Source organism: Hyla sarda, chromosome 9 (assembly GCF_029499605.1).
Source record: "Hyla sarda isolate aHylSar1 chromosome 9, aHylSar1.hap1, whole genome shotgun sequence".
Classification (NCBI taxonomy): Eukaryota; Metazoa; Chordata; class Amphibia; order Anura; family Hylidae; genus Hyla; species Hyla sarda.
The window spans coordinates 173,427,497-173,440,307 of record NC_079197.1 but is presented as its reverse complement, the minus strand read 5'-3'; the positions used below and the strand labels follow the sequence as shown (position 1 = coordinate 173,440,307).

Below are 12,811 nucleotides of genomic sequence, written 5' to 3'. Positions count from 1 at the left end.
GAGTTGTAGCACTGGAGCCAGTATAATGTTTGTGCCTTAACCATAGACCTACCTGTCAAACACTCTAGCTTCTAATCACATCAGCGCTCCATGCCGCGATTGAGTGGGCGTGGGCTCTGACGTGCGCAATTGCCCACGCCCTCTGTGTTCGTGTCGACCGGGGGCGGGGCCTAGCGTATACTTAGTCGCGGCTAGCAGCGGATGTGACATCAGACGCCATAGCTAGCTGGAACCCGCAACAAAGAGTGTAGAGCTCTGAAGTGTCAGCAATGAGTCCAGATCTAAATCCCCTTGATCACCTGTGGAGAGATCTTATAATTACTGTGGGGAAAAGGCGCCTTCCAATAAGAGACCGGGAGCAGATTGTAAAGGAAGAGTGGTCCAACATTCCGGCTGAGAGGTGTAAGAAGCTTATTGATGGTTATAGGAAGACACTGATTTCAGTTATTTTTTGCAAAGGGTGTGCAACCAAATATTAAGTTAAGGGTGCCGATAATTTTGTCCAGCCCATTTTTGGAGTTTGGTGACATTATGTCCAATTTGCTTTTTTCCTCCTTTTTTGGTTTAGTTCCAATACACACAAAGGGAATAAACATGTGTATAGCAAAATATGTGTTACTGCAATCCTTTCCTGTGAGAAATACTTAATTTTCTAGAAAAATTTCAGGGGGGCCAACATTTACGTTTCAGGGGTGCCAACAATATAGTCAAATGCAGTAGCAATTTATTTCCATGATAGATATATAGTGTACTGTAAAGTGATAAATCTGGGCATGGCTGCCGGCGGCTGACCCAATATTTTGGGGCTGGTATGCAATTATTTCCAGGGCTGGTTTTCAGCCCTAGTCTGGCCCTGAATACTGCCCTCTGTGGTACCTCTCAAGGAACTGCAGCCCAATTGGAGTATGTTCTATCAGTAACCACCATCTGTTTCTTGTCACTAAACCAGTTATTTACTATCTACACCAGTGTTTCCAAACCAGGGTGCCTCCAGTTGATGTTAAACTACAACTTCCAGCATGCATGCTGGAAGTTGTAGTTTTGCAACAGCTGAAGGTACACTGGATTGGAAACACTGATTTAGATGATCCTCACTTTCCCCAAAGGTAAATCATGGCTTTACTTTAATCTCAGCACCAGCATGTCAGTGCTTATGGCAGTGTTTCCCAACAAGCGTGTCTCCAGCTGTTGCAAAACTACAACTCCCAGCATGCCCAGACAGCCTTTGACTAAGTTCGTGTTATCTGTCTGCCTCCTCTAGATGATCTTTACTGTCTTCTAAAGGTAAATCATGGCTTCCTTCTCATCTCAGCAGGTCAATACATGCAAGGTTTCCCAAAAAGGGTGCCTCCAGCTGTGCAAAACTACAATTCCCAGCATGCTGGGAGTTGTAGTTTTGCAACAGTTTAAGGCAGGCACTGTAGATGTTTTGGACTACATCTCCCATGATGTTCTTACAGCCAAAATGCTGACAAAGCATCATGGGAGATGTAGTCCAAAACATCTGCAGTGCCGAAGGTTTCCTATGCCTGGCTTAAGGCAACCTGGTTGGGAAACACTGGCTCTGTGTAACCCTTTCCTTGCTGTGCTTATGCTGTTTCTTTCAGTAACTACCCTCTCTCTCTAGATAGCATCTATAGTAGAGTAAGGTAAATCATCCCCCAGCGCAGTGGCAGCCTTTCACCAGCACCTCGTCAATGGATAGCAGTAAGGAGTAGGTGCTGTGCTGTGATTGGCTAGAGAAGTAAGGAAAAAGAAGAACCTGTTAATGTAACAAAACCACACAGTTTGTATTTTTTTTTAATCAACTAGTAAACTTTAACCCCTGAAGTAACAAAGGCGTAACTCACTGTATACCCTGATCCCGCATTTTGAAGCACATGAGCTGAGCGCACCTCATACCGAGTGGGTCCCAGTTGCTATCAGCAGCCAGGACCCATGGTTAAAGCTGGAAATCACCGATAGGGCCGATGCCCAGAATTAACCCTTTAGACGAGGCATTCAAAGTTGATTGCAGCATCTAAATGCAAGATTTAATGTTGCCGGTTAGCAGAGGGAGCTGATCAGGACATCAGCTCCGAAATCATGGAGGAGGCCCTTACCTGCCTCCTCACTGTCCAATCGGTCCTCTTATTGCTTATATCATTTTTATTAGTTTTTTAATTGATTACAATTCATATAATCCGGATGTCAATTATTAATCTCAATTATCAACAAATGTAGCACATATTTGTAGACATCCATAAGGAAAACATATAAAGTAAAAAAAAAGGACACAGAAAAGAAGGAAAGAAAAAAAAAGAAAAAAAAGGGAAAAAGAAGAAAGAGGTTATACATATATTGATTAACTAAATACATAAATAAGTATTCAGGTGTATTTCTTCACCTCCAATCATTTATTGATCTGATATCATTTCTCTCTAAAGTACTATTAAGAAACTAATACATAACATTTTTACTCATATTAGCTATTTATACCCTCTTATGGCAGGCTAAAGCAGCCGAGCGCCGAAAACACTAATCAATGCTGAGCCAAACCCAGCAGTAAACAGTGTATACAATCGCAAGATTACACGTTATAGCCCCCTAAGGAGACAAAAAAGTTGATAAAAAAATAGAGTTAATAAATGTGACTAAGCCCCTCCCCTAATAAAACTTTTCCCATTTTTTAAATAAAATGATGTAAACAAAAATAAACATAAGTGTCGGAGAACAGATGTGAGACGGCACATAATACCGTAATCAGTAATGGTGGTGCTGGGATGTAGTAGAAAGAAAGACTCAATGTAACATAGGGTATAAAGCATACAAGAAAATCCTGCACTCACCACTCGATGCTCCTCAAAGGGAAAATCGGGGACCTAGGCTGCAGAGGTGTGGGCGCTCAACCAGATGTTGTTTGCCTCTGAGCGCCCACACCTCTGCAGCCTGGGTCCCCGGTTTTCCCGTTGAGGAGCATCGAGTCACTTGCCGAGTGGTGAGTGCAGGATTTTCTTGTATGCTTTATGTCCTATGCTAAAAATAAACATAAACATATGTGGTATTGCCACGTGCGTAAATGTTTGAACTATTAATATCTAACGTTTATTAAGTTGCGTGGTCGGTGGCGCACACGGAAAGAAATATATGCCAAAAAGAAGAAGGTACCAGAGCAAGAAATTGTAATCCAACATGAATATACTTTATAAGAATGAATACAAACACATATAAAATCCTATAAAAAGCAGAATCATATAGGCACTTAGAATGAAAAATACAGAGAACAAAGTGAGTGAGGGTATCAAATCGGTATCCATAATAATGCAGTGATACAGAGGACATAAAATATAGTGTCGCACTACCCAAGTAAATAGCAGCAAAGGGTTCTACAGTTAGGGAATGTGTATAATAGAAAAAGTATAAAGACTGACTAAAAAAACATTAGACCTCCGTAATATACCGGCCATGTACCCAGGTAGATACCACACACCTACACCCCAATGCACGCTTCGCCTATGGGCTTCGTCAGGGGGCGTTGGGGTGTAGGTGTGTGGTATCTACCTGGGTACATGGCCGGTATATTACGGAGGTCTAATGTTTTTTTAGTCAGTCTTTATACTTTTTCTATTATACACATTCCCTAACTGTGTAACTCTTTGCTGCTTTTTACTTGGGTAGTGCGACACTATATTTTATGTCCTCTGTATAATTGAAGTATTGTGGATACCTATTTGATACCCTACAATTTTTTTTTCACAGTATTTATTAAAGTTTCTGTACATTTTGTACTTTTTCCTACATTTTGCTTTTTTTTACACATTGCTCTGCATTTTACACATTCTCTGATCTGTAGGGTTTTCCTCAGCTCAAATCCACCACATTTTCTGTGGAAACCTTAGTAAACATGTTGGGCTTTTGTGAAAATGTCAGAGACACGCCCCCTTTCAGCGACCACGCCCCTTTTCTCATATGACCACGCCCCTTTTGGGGTTCTCTGAGTAAAATGGAGAGTGTGTCGGCAAAACATGTGGGGTTTACAATAGTAAATCAGGGCCAGTATTTATACATAGCCATGAATACGTGACACACGTAAAAAGATACCAAAGTCCAAAATTGCACATTTTTGGTCACTTCATATACCTTAAAAAATAAATGAAAAGTGATTAAAACAAAAATATACAATAAAAACTACAGATCACGGCACAAAAAATTAGCCCTCACACATCCCCGTATGCGGAAAAATAAAAAAGCTATACGGGCCAGAAGAGGACAATTTTAAGCATGCGAATTTTGGTAGTAAAATAAAATAAAACCTACATAAATTGGGTATCCTTGTAACTGTATGGACCTACAGAATAAAGATAAGGTGGTATTTTTACAAAAAAGTGCACTGCCTAGAAAGCAAGCCCCCAAAATACAAAATGGTGTTTTTTTATTTTTTTTTTATTTCATAACACATTTTTTTTTTTCTTTTTTTTGCCGTATATTTTGTTATGAAATGAGTGATGTCCTTACAAAGTACAATTTGTTGCCCATACGGTTCTGTAGGTGGAAAACTGAAATCGTTATGATTCTTAGAAGGGGAGGAGGAAAAAACGCCATTCCAAAAATGGTCCTCAAGGGGTAAACTTACAGGTCTGTCATTTCTGGGATCACTTTTTGGGGCCCTTTTAAATACTGTCAACACATTTGCTATATACCGGTTCAAGGGAACAACCCCTATAATAAAATCCATAAATATTAAGTAAATAAAAAGGTTTGTCAATCATTGGTCAATGAATTTACATGTTTCCTATAAACATACAGTATAGGAGGCATTTAGTTGATTGGCCTTTTTCTCATCCTCCTCCACTTTATACCCAGATTGTTTCTAAGGGGACAAAAATATCTGGACTATACAGTTTTATGACATAAGTCCTGGGGCACAATGGGAGAATTTGGGGACATATCTACTCGATCCAGCAGGGTAGCTAGTCTGCAAGTTGATACTAGGACATGGAGTGTTGGGTGGCATCTGCCGTTTTTTCCACATTGATCTTCTCCATCATATGAATGGAGCCTTATTGACAGGAATATGGGTTATGTCCTATATGTCCAACCAGCGGTCCTGCAGCTGTTGCAAAACTACAACTCCCAGCATGCCCGGACAGCCAACGGCTGTCCAGGCATGCTGGGAGTTGTAGTTTTGCAACAGCTGGAGGACCCCAGATTGAATTGGAGAAATATCACAACGCAATTTAGTTTGCATGAACCTCATGTAATGCTGGGTACTGTAGTCCTTGTCTACTGACATTCCAGAGTGTCTTTACTGTCGCATATGTGTATAGGAATGTTTTTCGACTTGGTTTTCACTTGAAGTTTCTTACGTCCATTTCTTGTTCCTATGGACCTGCCGCTATATCTGGTGGTGGCAGTAGATGGCAGCACAATATCAGCTATGACTCAAGTAGTGTCGGTTATTTGTGCATTGTTGATCCTTATGTAGCCTGAACTGGAGACATTCAGAACCCCCCCCCCCCCCCTCCCCCCTCCATTAGCCTCAGGTGTATAAGGGTCCGGTCCTATATGACTTAGCGGAGTAGTACTAAATGCATAATCTGTGCATTAGTCCAAATCAATTGTCATAGTTCATCATTTGGATACAGAAGAGTCTATAAAAATCATAAACTCTCCCAGCACTATTAAAACATAACCTTTAATTCTAATATATAAAAACAAAAGTCCTTCAAATTACGCACAATTGCCCGAAACGGATAAACCAATAAGGCCACAGCTATCCCGATTGGTTATTAAAGCATAGGGGTATTGTGCAGTAATACAAAAGGGGAAAACCCTACAAAATTATTCCTGCCCCAACATGTTTCTCCCCCCTCCCCCTTAAAAAGGCAGGGTTCATCAGGGCGTCAAATCCATCTCATGCCCAAGCCTTTCATTAGGAGGTATCTGGGAGCAAGTGGCCATATATTATTCTTTGTGCATGGTTATTGTTTAAATCGCATTAATATACCATGATAACTGTTGTCTTTGTTCTGCATGGGTTTCAAAATATTTTATGTTTGGTCCCATGATGAACCCAATCATTTTTAGGGGTGAAACACGTCGGGACAGGTGTAATTGAGACGGGAATTGATTTGTAGGGTTACATTTTAGATCTAATCCCTTTTTGTTTTGTGGAATGATACCCCTATACTTCAATAACCAATAAGAACTGTAGCCGACATTTATCATTGTCTTTAGACAGTTTTTTGTGTCTAGAAAAGGTACAAAAAAGGCGCAAGCAGGGTTTATTTGTGCCTTTTTTCGCGCCTTTTGGTTTACACATATCTGCTGATTTTGAGTTGCAATCCACTGATTTTGGCAATACACATGATATGGAAGGGTTTTATGTACTGCGCCTTTTTGTGAAAAGGTGCAAAAAAGGCACAAAACCACAAAAAAAGTCCCTAAAACTACACCAGCCCAGACTTAGCTTAGCTTTTTGGTGTATATGAAGACTGACATTTTAGAAAATGTGACCTGCACACAATTTATCAAATGCTCTGCTACCTTTTAATACATTTGGTGCTACTACACATCACCAGCACACACAAAAAGGTGTAGAACAACGCTTCACTTACACTACAATGCATCACTTCCCATGTGCCAATAAAAGGAATACATGCAGAGCTAATACTAAAAGCTTAAAGCGTACCTGTCATATCACTGAAAAGAAGAATGATTCTACTCACTAGGTCATGCAGATTCTTTACATGTCTTTTTTATGTGTCTAGCTTCTGTATTTGGCGCACAAATCCCTCCGTTCTGCTGCTCACTCATTCTGACATCCACTGCTCAGGAAGGGGCTTGTCCAAAGGCTGCCCTCACTCACCGTGCAATCGCTTCCTCCCTGAGTCTGCTGTGCTGGGTCTCTTCATATAATTAATCCTCTTTTAGAATAGGACAGGATCTGATAAGACAGGAGTGAGCACAGAGGAGCCCTCATTTCCTGGACTTTGTCTCTGCCTGTGGTTTAGCTGGGACAAAGATGAGGCTGCAGCCAGAAAGGATTATATTCTGGATGTTTATCTTTGTTTACATTATTTTTTTAATGGGAATAGGGAAGGGGTTAATTCACATTTATTAACTTTTATTTATTTATTTATTGTACCTGTTTTTACACTATTTTATAGTTCCCATAGGGGACTATTACATTCAATCCTTGGATTGTATACACTGATACTAAGCCATAACATACTGTAACAACTGATCAGTGTTATCAATGCTCGATTGCTCCAGGCTGCTGAGGCTTCCTGGAGCACCGAGCCACCGTTCGGACGGCATGGAGGCACGTAAGGGCCCTCCCGCCGTCCTCTCAGCTGATCAAGACACCACGGTTTTACCGTGGTGGTCCTGATCAGCTCTGCTGAGCTGCCGGTACTGATTTTAGTTTTTTAGTGATGTGATGTCAGGCATTAGACATGGGTCCCGGTGACTATCAGCCACCAGGACCTGTCTCTAATGCCGGACATCACCGCTATGAAACGGGCTTAGCTCCTGAGCCTGCGTCATAGAAGGGGAGTGGGTGCAGGGCGTATGGGTATGTCCTGTGTCCTTAACCCCTTAAGGACCAAGGACGTACCGGTACGTCCTTGGTCCTGCTCTTCTGATATAACGCGGGGTTACACAGTAACCCCGCGTCATATCATGGCGGGCCCGGCGTCATAGTGAAGCCGGGACCCGCCTCTAATAGCGCGCAGCGCCGATCGCGGCGCCGCGCGCTATTAACCCTTTAGCCGCGCGCTCAAAGCTGAGCCGTGCGGCTAAAAGTGAAAGTGAAAGTTCCCGGCTAGCTCAGTCGGGCTGTTCGGGATAGCCGCGGCTAATCGCGCCATCCCGAACAGCTGACAGGACAGCGGGAGGGCCCCTTCCTGCCTCCTCGCTGTCCGATCGCCGAATGACTGCTCAGTGCCTGAGATCCAGGCATGAGCAGTCATGCGGCAGAATCGTTGATCACTGGTTTCTTATGAGAAACCAGTGATCAACATAGAAGATCAGTGTGTGCAGTGTTATAGGTCCCTATGGGATAACAATGATCAGTATAAGAGATCAGTGTGTGCAGTGTTATAGGTCCCTATGGGATAATAATGATCAGTGTGTGCAGTGTTATAGGTCCCTATGGGACCTATAACACTGCAAAAGAAAAGTGAAAAAAAAGTGAATAAAGATCATTTAACTCCTCCCCTATTAAAAGTTTGAATCACCCCCCTTTTCCAATAAAAAAAAAAACACAGTGTAAATAAAAATAAAAATAAACATATGTGGTATCACCGCGTGCGGAAATGTCCGAATTATAAAAATATATCATTAATTAAACCGCTCGGTCAATGGCGTGCGCGCAAAAAAATTCCAAAGTCCAAAAGAGTGCATTTTTGGTCACTTTTTATATCATTTAAAAATGAATAAAAAGTGATCAATAAGTCCTATCAATGCAAAAATGGTACCGTTAAAAACTTCAGATCACGGCGCAAAAAATGAGCCCTCATACCGCCCCATACACGGAAAAATAAAAAAGTTATAGGGGTCAGAAGATGACAATTTTAAACGTATTAATTTTCCTGCATGTAGTTATGATTTTTTCCAGAAGTCTGACAAAATCAAACCTATATAAGTAGGGTATCATTTTAATCGTATGGACCTACAGAATAAAGATAAGGTGTCATTGTTACCGAAAAATGTACTACGTAGAAACGGAAGCCCCCAAAAGTTACAAAACAGCGTTTTTTTTTCAATTTTGTCGCACAATGATTTTTTTTCCCGCTTCACCATAGATTTTTGGGCAAAATGACTGACGTCATTACAAAGTAGAATTGGTGGCGCAAAAAATAAGCCATCATATGGATTTTTAGGTGTAAATTTGAAAGAGTTATGATTTTTTAAAGGCAAGGAGCAAAAAACGAAAATGCAAAAACGGAAAAACCTCCGGTCCTTAAGGGGTTAAAGGGGTTCTCCGGTAAAAAAAAAAAATATTTTTTTAAATCAACTGATGCCATTTGCAAATAAAAGGAACACATACAGAGCTAATACTAAAAGCTTAAAGCGTACCTGTCATATCACTGAAAAGAATAATGCTTTTATGTGTAACTCCTGCGTCCTTAAAGGGGTTCTCCAGTTAAAAAAATTATTATTTTTTTAAATCAGCTGATGCCAGAACGTTATACAGATTTATAAATTACTTCTATTTAAAAATCTTAACCCTTCCAGTACAAATTAGCTGCTGTATGCTCTACAGGAAGTTATTTTCTTTTTAAAGGAGTTCTGGAGGGGCAAGCTGTGCATAACTAGCTTGCCCCCTGACTGGTGAGCAGTAAGGGGTTAAGAAAAATACAGGCAATGGTTTAGCCCCCTCCCCCACCTGTAAAACTTGCCAGTGGCTATAGTGGTATGTCCCATGGGTGGGGGGAAGGAGTGCACCAATCAGGGGTTCAATAGTTTCCCGGGCTTTCAGGGGCCCTCCCCTGGGTATTTATAGCTGGGGTGTCTCCCTTCCCCCCTCAATCTGCCCAGGACCCAGAGTTTTGTCTGCCGGTTGGTATGTATCTGCCCCTTATTTATGGCCCGGATGGAGCAGGAGGGTGAGGGCTGGCATGCTCGCTTGTGGCTGAGCTGGCCTCCCCTCCTGTTGCGCCGGCGTTGGGTTCGGGAGGCTGGCGGACCTCTCCTCAGTCCCGCTCTCCTTTCCCCTGTAATCCCTGTGCGGCCTGTCCCACCCGCTCCTTTTGCCCTCTTCCCTGCCCCGAGCCCTCTCCCCTGCCTGTACCTTCATCCCTCTCCCACGGCGTGCTCCTTATGAGCATGCTCTGGTTTTTCCTTCTTGTCCCCCCCCCTGTTGTCCCCTCCGTCTCCCCCCCCCCCCCCTGTTGTCCCCTCCGTCTCTGGAGGTGGCGGCCCCTGGGTGGCTGCTGCAGGGTGGTGGCGGCCCCTGGGTGGCTGCTGCTGGCTTAACCCCCCTTTTTTTCTGCGCAAATGGACGTTTATTAACGTCCATTTGCGCGTCCCCAGCTGTAATGCGCACTCCCAAGGCGAGCGCACATCATAGCCGTGAGTCCCGGTTGCTATTAGCAACCAGGACTCATGCTAATGCCAGACATCGCCGATCGGGCAGATGTCCGGCATTGCCTCTTTAGACGTGGCGATCAAGGTTGATCGCCGCGTCTGAAAGTGACATTGCAAGCATCCCGGCTGCTCAGTCGGGCTGATCGGGACCATCGCGATAAAATCGCGATGTCCCGATCAGCTGGGTCGCAGCAGGAGGGTCACTCACCTGCCTCCTGCGCGTCCGCTCGTTGATTGATTGCTACAAGCCTGAAATTCAGGCTTGAGCAATCGATCGTTGTTAGCACTGATCGTTGCCATGTTAATACATGGCAAGTGATCAGTGTCAGGTTCAGTGAGTGCAGTGTTATAGCCCCCTGTGGGAGCTATGTCAGTGCAAAAAAAATAAATAAAAAAAAAAGATTTCAACAGTTAAGTTTAACCCTTTCAATAAAAGTTTGTATGTATATGTGCATGTATATGTATGTGTATATGTATATATATATATATATATATATATATATATGTGTGTATCTATGTATATATATATGTATATGTGTGTGTATGTGCACATGAATTAAGTACTGTATATTATAACAAGCACACAAATATGTGGTATCGCCACGTGCGTACATGTCCGAAATATAAAAATATATCATCAATTGAAGCGCTCCGTCTATGGCGTATGTGCAAAAAAAAATAAATAAATAAATAAAAAAAAATAAAAAAAAATAAGGATAATTTTATACATAAAAAAAAATTAAAAAAAATAAATACAATTATTAAATAAATACAATACATAAATAGCTACAAATATTAATAATTGAATAAATATATTTCATATAAGTCCTAATTAACGTGTTTTTGATCGCTTTTTGTACCGTAAATATGTATAAATATGTGAGTGGGTGGCCTTGCTGTCGGCGACCGGTTTTTCCTATCAGTTTTTGGGTCGCTTGGTGGCGGCTACGGGTCGGGTTTTTGGTTGTCGCTTTTGCGTTGTTTTCTCTGATCCGAGGTTTTGCGCTAGCTTTTTTCGGGGCTATGTGGATGGGGCACTTCCTTTCTCCTAGTCTCCTTCCATGGGACTTGGGTGTCTGTGTTTTTGGGTGCCGATCTTGTGGTTTCACGAAAAAAGTAAAAAAAATAAAAATAAATAAAAGGCCCGGCGATCCGGGTCACGCAGCTTGTGCTGCATGAGGGTCCGCGGATGACTGTTTTTTCCGTTGTCATCCTATTGTTGACTGGGCGGCGGTTGGGCCCCCTCCCCCTTTTTTCTTTTGCTCCCCGCCCTCGATTATTCAGTTCCAGGTTTTTTGTCTGTTTTGGGTTTTGGCTTTTCTTTGATAGGATGGGGTTTTGTGAGTTCGGGATTTGCTCTCTTTTTGTATCGGAGCCGGCGGAGGTGGCTGGGTTTCCGGAGAGGGTAGCGCTGTGCATGGGGCGCGGGCGATCTGCATGTTGTGTTGCTATTTTCGCCCAGTTTGATGTTTCCCACATGTGTTTTTGTTTTGAGAGCGGCTTTCCGCAAGGTGGTACGAGTGCTGCGGCACTCTTCGGTGTATGGGCGAGTCTGAGAGTGGAGTTCACACGAGTTATTTAATTTAAAAAAAAAATGGTCCTGGCGGCAGGTACCTCAGATTTCCTGGAGAGGAAAAGTGTTGAGCGGATTTCCTGGAGAGGAAATGTGTTGGGTGTGTCCGGGGGGCTGAGGTGGCCCCAGGTGTTGGCTATCCAGTATCTCTTGGGTGGGGGTCGGAGCGCAGTGTAGGGCTAACTGGTCTCCTCCGTGGCGGTAAGAAGACGGTGAAAGCGGGGTCAACCCGGGGTAGACCTCCACACAGGACGGTGTGGCAACACCTCTCGGGTTGGTAAGAAGCCAATCGGTGTCTTTGTTACAGTTAAATTGTTATTTATATAAGTAATTTTATAAATAAAGCTGTGGCCGATTCCCACCCACGGAAAAGTTAAATTGTTGTTGTGTCAGTTATTATTTAATTATTTATTGTAGTAAGGGGGAGGGGTAGATATAGCCTGCTAGGAGCTAATTGGGTCTCAACAGTCTGTAATGCTTATAACTTATCCCCTATCCAAAGGATAGGGAATAAGTTATAGATCGCGGGGGGACTGAAAGCTGGGGCCCCCCGCGATCTCCTGTACGGGACCACGGCAGTCTGCCCAAAGGATCATGTTGTCCCCAACAGAAAGCAGCAACAGGCACTCCCCCTCCATGTATCTCTATGGAATAATGGAGAGGGCATGCTGGCTGCCGCGTCATGTAGCGATGGAATGCCCCCTTTCCTGCACATTGCCACGGTCCCGTACAGGAGATGTCCTTTAAAGAGGTTCTCCACCATAAGGTGATTTTAGTACAAACCTGGCAGGCAGTAATGGACATGCTTAGGAAGGATCTGCGCTTGTCTTGGGGCTAAATGGCTATGCTGTGAGATTACATAACACTGTGGCTAGCTATTTGTGAACTGGTATTTCCTGTTTCAGTTTTATTTTTTGACTACAAATCCCATAATTCCATTTTCCTCCCTCCCACACATCAGCCACCCCACCCATTGAAACATAAATGAGCTGCATCCATTCAAAAGACCTGTAGTTTTCAATCAGGGTGCCTACAGCTGTTGCAAATTGATTTTTCTCCCACCAAGCTATCGCTCCACCCATTGAAGCAGACAGGCTCCCTGTCATCAGCTGACTAGTGAGTCAGGTCTCGGCCACATTGCAACCTGGGAAAAATCTGAGACAACAG

The 12,811-nt window shown here is 43.0% G+C and overlaps 2 protein-coding genes across 6 annotated transcripts in view; one reads left to right on the top strand and one right to left on the bottom strand.

Annotated features, from left to right (window-relative positions):
• Nucleotides 1-12,811, top strand: part of LOC130290563 (RNA-binding protein Nova-2-like) — a 159,436-nt gene that overhangs the window by 79,848 nt on the left and 66,777 nt on the right. The window lies entirely within an intron of this gene.
• EXOC3L2 (exocyst complex component 3 like 2) overlaps nucleotides 1-12,811 on the bottom strand; it is a 104,306-nt gene that overhangs the window by 58,888 nt on the left and 32,607 nt on the right. Inside the window, exon 2 of one of the 5 annotated variants that reach the window (XM_056538376.1) lies at nucleotides 6,708-6,925. The exons of the other annotated variants lie outside the window; for them this stretch is intronic. The gene's annotated coding sequence lies outside the window, so the exon portion shown is untranslated. The remainder of the gene's footprint in view (nucleotides 1-6,707; nucleotides 6,926-12,811) is intronic. 5 annotated transcript variants of the gene reach the window in all.